The sequence below is a fragment of the Drosophila erecta genome, unplaced genomic scaffold, assembly GCF_003286155.1.
Source record: "Drosophila erecta strain 14021-0224.00,06,07 unplaced genomic scaffold, DereRS2 tig00000219-arrow-pilon, whole genome shotgun sequence".
NCBI classification, from domain to species: domain Eukaryota; kingdom Metazoa; phylum Arthropoda; class Insecta; order Diptera; family Drosophilidae; genus Drosophila; species Drosophila erecta.
The window spans coordinates 1,557,928-1,565,817 of NW_020825213.1; positions in this window are offsets into that span (position 1 = coordinate 1,557,928).

The window sequence follows — 7,890 nt, forward strand, 5'->3', positions numbered from 1 at the left end:
ATAATAAAAAAAAAAAAAATGAAAAAATTATTAAGTTTAAGATTCATTTTTATCTAAAAGCAAAAAATAAAAAAAATGTCGTTCTAGAAACATGTTAAAATGTCACTATACTAAATACCGAAAAACTGTAGCGATTGTTAGAAGTAAAATAAAATTCAGGAATAATGAAATTCCACCTAAAATACCAATAATCAAGCAAAAAGAAATTGTATTTCTTACAATATATAATTAATATTATTTATATTTAATATTAAAATTATTTCATTATCTGTAAACAAACTACATATGTAATTACCTATAAGTCTATCAACAAAAATCTTCAACTGAACAAACAAAAAGAAACAAATCAGAAAGGTATAATTCAGACCTCTTCGAAGGCATAAACAAAATAAAGTCGAACAAAATGTTGGTATGCATAAACTAAAATAAACTACAATAAATGTCAACTAGAAATTGTTGTAGAATGTCTAACAGCTAATATCTTGTCCAGTATTTTAGAAGTAAAAAATTTAAAGTTCATCATGCCTCATCATTTGAACAAATACCCTATACCTGGACAAGCATGCAAAATCTGCAGCATTAAAAAAACAATCTATGTTCAGTGATCCACGTTCAACCCATACATTCGTTACGGGCCTCACTCCGTGCTAGGAGGGGAGGAGTTACCATAAAGGCTACAACCTTGTCTTCCATCTCGAACTCATCTCTACTATGTGCACGAATAACACGACGAATAACAATAGTGACATACATAAATATCTAATAAAGCTGTCGTCTCTACTCAATGAGCATCAACTAACGGGATAGCAACTGAAAAGAACACTCGATGTATTTGATTCAGCAACTAAGTAGTTTTACATAAACAGTACCCTAGCAACTAAGTAGTTTCACACCATCAATGCTGACGCACCCAAAATTATTTCACCGCTCGGCACTAAGAACGTCCAGCAGCGGTAATCGGACACAGCCTACTTGGAGTGCCGCATTGCGATGCATGGAACGCTGTAGACTTATGCTTTTAAATATTTTAATACTTTAGTTCGAAGATCCAAAGAATAAAGAGCACAAGCTCTGATCAAATACAACTATAGCTATAGCCGTTATCATTTATTACAATTCACAACTTGACTGACTGAGTTTCTCAGTGCGGATCACCGCCGCCCACAACCTGACAACAAGAGTTAACTAGTGCGACGCTGGAAAAAGTGCAGTCAGGTAAGAGCGCAACCTGTTACGACACTATTCACCAATAGTATTAAATTAATTGCCTACTTTTTAAACAATTGTTTTGATATTTTTCATTTTTTTGTCAGTCTTCTAAATTTGTATCAATTTTCCATAAAACAGAACTGAAAAGATCGTTGAGATCCTATAATACCAGAGGTAATGACTTTACCTGAAATAGGATGCGAAGAAATCTTGCAATCAGAAAAAGAAATCAAACCCGGCACAAATGACAACAACGTTTCAACTTTTATCTATAAGGTGTTGGAATTAATTCGTAGCGTTTTACGAAAGATGGCTCTAGCTTACTATTCATAGTCACACAGACAAAAGTAAATAGTCTCCTGGAAGCTACTGACATAGCGCATCTTCACCAGTATATGACATTCCCTTATTGTGTTCATAGCTATTGTTGTACAGTATCAAACATGTCGAAGTTTGTGCCTGAAAAATCGTTTTTGCGGGGAGTGTTACTCATTATTTTAACATGAAGAAAAGTGCCGCGAAAAGTTATCGTATTTTAGTGGAAGTATACGGTGAATATGCTCTTACTGAGCAAACATGCAGAAAGTGGTTTGCGCGGTTTAAAAGTGGAAATTTTGACTTGGAAGACAAGGAACGTCCTGGACAACCGAAAAAGTTCGAAGATGAAGATTTGGTGGTGTTGCTCGATGAAGACCCGTGCCAAGCACTTCTGGAGTTGTCCACATCACTTGGATTCGACTTTTCGACGGTCGGAAAACGCCTCAAAGCCATAGGAATGGTACAAAAACAGGGAACTTGGGTTCCATATGAGTTGAAGCCAAGGGACATTCAACGGCGTTTAACCGCCTGTGAAATTCTTCTTCAACTACAGATAGGGAAACGCTGAAATGGGAAGTTTTGCCCCACCCGCCATATTCACCGGACATTCCTCCATCCGATTATCAATTGTTCCGATCCATGTCGCATGGCTTCGATTTTTTGGATTGGATCGATTCATTCATCGAATCGAAAGGAGAAGAATTTTTTCGACGCGGTATTCGAACTTTACCAGAAAGATGGTAAAAAGTGGTAGATAACGATGGACAATACTTTGAATAATGCTACTGTAATGATACCCTTATAATAAATCACGAGACGCTATGAAACGCTACGAATTAATTCCAAGACCAGTATCCAGATATTTGCCAAACTAATATAATATATTGATATACTGGTTCTGACATGTGCTTATCCATCTGGATGATTTGATCGGTAGGAAAAAAAGATGCTCATTTGGATGTTGTATTTAGCAGAACGATGTGTTTCTGATAAAAGCATAACATCAATATGATTGTCATTTCCAATATAATATTTGTAGGGATGCAATTATTATTAATTATTTGAAACGTGACAACTTCATGAGGAGATTTTAATCTCGTATATGGTCTTGCAAGGTAGTCTGCATAAAAGACATGAATTCAATCATATACTGCTGCAGAGTATGCATCATGGTTGCAACACTGCTTTGTTGTTGCGTCGATGATGGGGGAGTCGGTGTCGGATTAGTTTGGGTTCCATTTCAGGGCATTTCAGGGCAATGTCAAATGATGACCTCTTTGCGACTTTTGGGGTTGTTTCTAAGGGTATAAGTGGATTCCGTGCGTTATTGGGCATTACAGCCGTTACTCGGGGAGGTAACCGGCTTTTCAGGTTTTTTTTATATTGGACAGCTGATAGCTGATGTTTTACTTTTATTTGGAGGAAGCGATCCAGTCCAGTTCGTAGTGTTTTTCGTTGTATTAGTGATAAGCAGAAGATTTGCAGACGACGCCGTCAACTGATACCGTTGCAGTATTTGTTGTTGTTGATGCCTTTGTGTCATTACAGATCAGTTGGCTTATCATTTTTAATCTGCTTTATAACGACTGCCTCACTGGAACGAACATAATTTCAGAAATTTCGAATATTGTGACCATCTGGATTCAAGCGGCGATTCTGACGACTGAAGTAAAATGACAAGACTTAAATCGAATATTGTGACCATATGAATTCAAACTGCGGACTTTGTTCCTAAATTTCGAAGAAGATATTGACTAACTCCACGAAATTCTACAGTGTTAAGACCTTGTGCTTGCACTGGATGCCACAAAAAGGCAATACTTATGTTGATAGTCGCAGAAACGTGAGGCGTCAAACATCTCCAAACATGTCCCTTTCTGAATTAGGGTCTGGACGACTCACTCAAAAAATATTCAAAGTCACGGAATTAGCTACCGCTCTGATCTCCAAGTTTTAAATGAAATGAAAAGGAGATTTTGCCTACTTAGAGCCATGCGCTGCATTTTTGAGCGTTGAACTAATCCACAGAGTAAGGAACGGTAGTGTTGTAATGGATAAATGTATCACGGTCAACATATTATACGTTCGTCGCAAATCTCGACCGAACGGGCGACATACCTTGTGACCATAACATCCTAGTTTTCGTTCGAGCAGGCACGGTCCGTATACCATAATACATACTTTTGAACGAATCTAGTATACCCGTTACTCGTATAGTAAAAGAATTAAAAAAAAAACATTAAGAAAAGAATTAGAGAGATTAATGAGGATATCCTCAATTTATGACAAACAACTAAATTAGAAGTCTACATGCGTCACTTTATGAAATAGATGGATTGGCAGGACTATGCATACAAGTGCTCAAAATTGAGAAGTGGAACACGAAACCCTACATTAGCACACTAAGAATAATTTAACGAAGCACGCCAAATAATAAACGACAATAAAGGAATAAAGCCAATTGTCTGTAGCGTCCAAGTTCCGGAATAGTTCGTAGTTTCCAAAATAACTTATTAAAGGTAAAATGTAGACATACCATTAATTTGACGGTATCCACCAATTAAAGTCACCAGTATCCATAGAAACTGGTGTTGAACCCGTATCTATAGATTAAATTGTAGATTATAAAACAGAATTCAAAAGATCTTTACGATCCTATCATACCTGCAGTAATGAATTTACTTGAAATGAATTCGAAGAAATCTTGCAATCACAAATAGAAATCAAACCCGGCACAACCCCGTTGCAAATTCAAGGGAATTTGTACGACAACTTTATTTACAATACCCGATATTGATGGCAAGGTCTACCTTAACGTACGGATTGAGGTATCTCGCAAACGGAGATCGGGAGAGGTTAGCCATCGAAGTAATCAAAGTTTGAATCGAACATAGCCATATTGGTAAAAATAGGTGTACGAAAGGAAACACTTAAAGCTAATCACCTGATGGTTCGTCAGTCCGCTACAATAATGCAAAACTGTCGCGCACTATACCACCGAATTAGAAAAGTCTCTGGTAGCAGCTTACATAGACAAGGACAACGCAGAAAAATATCCGCGGTGATTAAGAATTGTGAGCATGATAACCTCAAAATCATTTAAGAACTTGAAAGATAATCGGCAACTCAAATGGTGTGTTGTTTTACAATACAAGGGGACAATGTGGAGGCTAGCGACAACTAGCGATGAAATTTTCACTGCTATATTTCGAGCCGCTGTTCTGCCGGTTTAATGTAGCCGCTATTGCCATGGCTGCTGAAAATTTGGGAAACGTTACAGCTGATGCAAACATGATGACATTTTAAAAGCGCAAGACGACTGCAATATACAATAGAGTGGAACGATTAGCAGATTCTTTGTCATGCTCTGCGTTAACTTCGTTTGACGATTTCGTTCTCCATGTAAGGTTGGAGCTGATCGATGAGCTACAACAAACATTTAGGAAAATTCTGAGCGAGTTTGAAGAACTTGATTTGGATGAAATTAAAAGTAATTAGAGTAAGAAATTTGATGATTTTCTCGTAACGCTTAAATCCTCAGTTCGGGGGGAGATTTAAAAGCGCGCCCGCACATGCACTCCCACTCAACCATTACTGATCACCAGCGTCCACTCCAGCATAGCGCACCATCGCTTCCCCTTTTTGATCTGCAGAAATTCGCTGGAGGCTATGCAAATTGAATTTATTTCTGTTTTTACTACAATCGTAGATAGCCATCCTGACCTCACAAACATGGAAAATCTGCAGCATCTTCGATCATGAATGAGGTACACTGCGTTTGCTCACTGGAAATATCGGATGGCAACTATTGTACAGAATTATTACAATTGTTACAAAACAGATTTCCTAATCGGCGTTTGGTCTTTCAGGCTCATGTTACTGAGATTCTGGGTTAGCCCCAGGTCAGTGCAGAGTGGTTCCGTGTCAATGCTTTGTGAACTGTCAGACAAATTCAACGCTCATATTCGCGCTCCTAATAGATTGGGTACAACGGAACGGATAATGAATCCAGTATAGCCTAAATGCTAATCCAAAAGCTGGATCCGTCAAGGCAGGCCAAATGGGAGGAGCATTTGGAGGACCCAGTTTTCAAAAATTTAATTACAAAATGGAAATCCATGGCATCATTTCTGGATCAGCGATGCAGGACCTGGAGACTATGGATTTCGACATGGCAAGCTATGCGCCATGCAGCCAGGACACTTAATTCGGTATTGTCACAGTTTTAAAAGTCCAGTAAAGCGATTTCAAGAAATTGTATAAATTGTCTTAAGAGTAGTCATCAGTTAAGCCACTGCAACTCCGGCAATTCCCGTGCCTGTGGATCTAAACACCACACTCTGCTGCACTTGGGAAACTTAGTCTCGTCTTCGTCACAGGATAGATCTCAGCTTACTGAAACGGTAGCCTCAGATTCATTTAATCATGCCACAAAACACTCTGCATTGCGTGTTTTTATTGAGGAGTACTTATATCTAGGACATATGTCAGCAGATCCTGTCAATATTTTTTGCCACATCATTGCGTCATGAAAGAGGACATCACCATTACTAATATTCGCGTCGTTTTTGATGGATCAGCGTGCAGTCTGTGGAGATATTGATTCCTACCTAACTGTCAGATCCATGTATCACTTAGACGACGAAACGATATTTCCAGAGGGTGCTGATATCCTTCTTAATAAAAGTAACGTTATGGTGATGATTTGGTGGAAGCTCCAAAGAAGAAGTCATCGACATCAACTTCTGGAGTCTTGTTCAGAAGCAATTTTAAGCTAATCAAATTTACCAGACGTTTTGGCAGGAGGATAAGGAGTATTACTTAAAGTTTTAAGATGGAGGCGAATTCACGAAAACGCAAGGCATTGCTTGGAATCCTGATTCACATTTTCAACCCTTAATAAACAGCAAGGGTTCTATGAATCAGTTAATACAAGTCCAAGATTTTTCTTCAACAACTGTAAGTAGTCCTGGAACGAAAGCCTTTCTTCGGCAAAAGGTTGAGAATGGCGAGATATATGCAGCAGTTCTGGAGAAATTTGTCATGCCTCGTTCATACGATTGGCTCTTTCTCCAAGCTCTGAATTTGAGATTCAATGCGTTTGCTACGCCAGCATCGAAGCTTAAGGAGCGGAGCCTATGTATATGTCGTTTCCAGGGATCCATAGCACTGCAGCTTTGAAAACCCTTAAAGTGCCAAACAGGGAAGCCAATACTGGAATTTCGAAAGAATCTTGTTTGTAAAATCTCCGTACACTGATATTATTGCGTGTTCCAAATACACGTATTCATTTGCTGCCTTGCAACCTACGGTTGCATCCATAAGTTTTAAAACCGAATTCGACACCCTGGGCTCATTGTAACTGACATTCAAAGCGGGAATTTTTTGTGTTTTGCTTCGTCTGGTTAAGCGGGCTCATTTGTAAAACGACATTATGAGCTGACGGACCAAAGGAATAATAGACCATCTCTTCGTTGGATTTCAATGGTCGTCACCAAATCATCCTACCAAAGATCACCCAGATATTACGGCCATTACAACTCACGCTCATGAGCATAAACCGATCCCAATATCGGCTTATTGGGGAGAGGAAACCCGTAAGCATGCGTTTGAACTCACTGGCATCTTTTTTGCACCTCTGTGAACCTTTTTTTTACAATCCTGAGACGCGCAATAAATGTCTGTGAAATGCTACGTGTGTATATTCATTTGCTTTGCAACCAAGGCGATACTTGATGGCATTGGTTCTGACCTTCGATGGCCTGAAAACCCATTTTTGCCATAGATCGAAGGTAGTTATTTCTCGTCCATTAGTGTGAATTTCAGATTTCCCTGTCGATCCCAATTGTATAACTTCAGCACACTTTTTGTTTGCCCTCCTCCGTCGTTTATCGAGCCGCTTACCTGCGCGCAGATCTTTTGGACCCAAAGGATGGATGAATATTTAACCTTGCTGCAGCAGCAACCAAAGTAACGCATTACCGAGTGTAGTCTAGTTGAGGATGACTTTGTCCCTTTTTTTTTTCCTTTTTAAGGACGAAAGCTGGAGATGATTTTTTAAAGATATGGAGTCGCCCAAGTTTCCGTATTAAGGACAGCAGCAGAATTGACAAAGCGAGCAGTGCATAAGCTGCGTGTACTACTCTTTAAGGATGCTGTGGAAAGTCACGCTTTCAACGGGGAGGTATGCATGTATGGGGTATGTATGTATTTCTTGTAAACATTCCAACTTACATACCAACAAACACAATTATGTTCTATGGCACCTCAGTTGTGCAATTATATCGTTCCTTACTGTTTATGGGAAAACAACCAATATGCCACCATAAGGGTTATAATTAATAAGAACGCACAGTACACTAG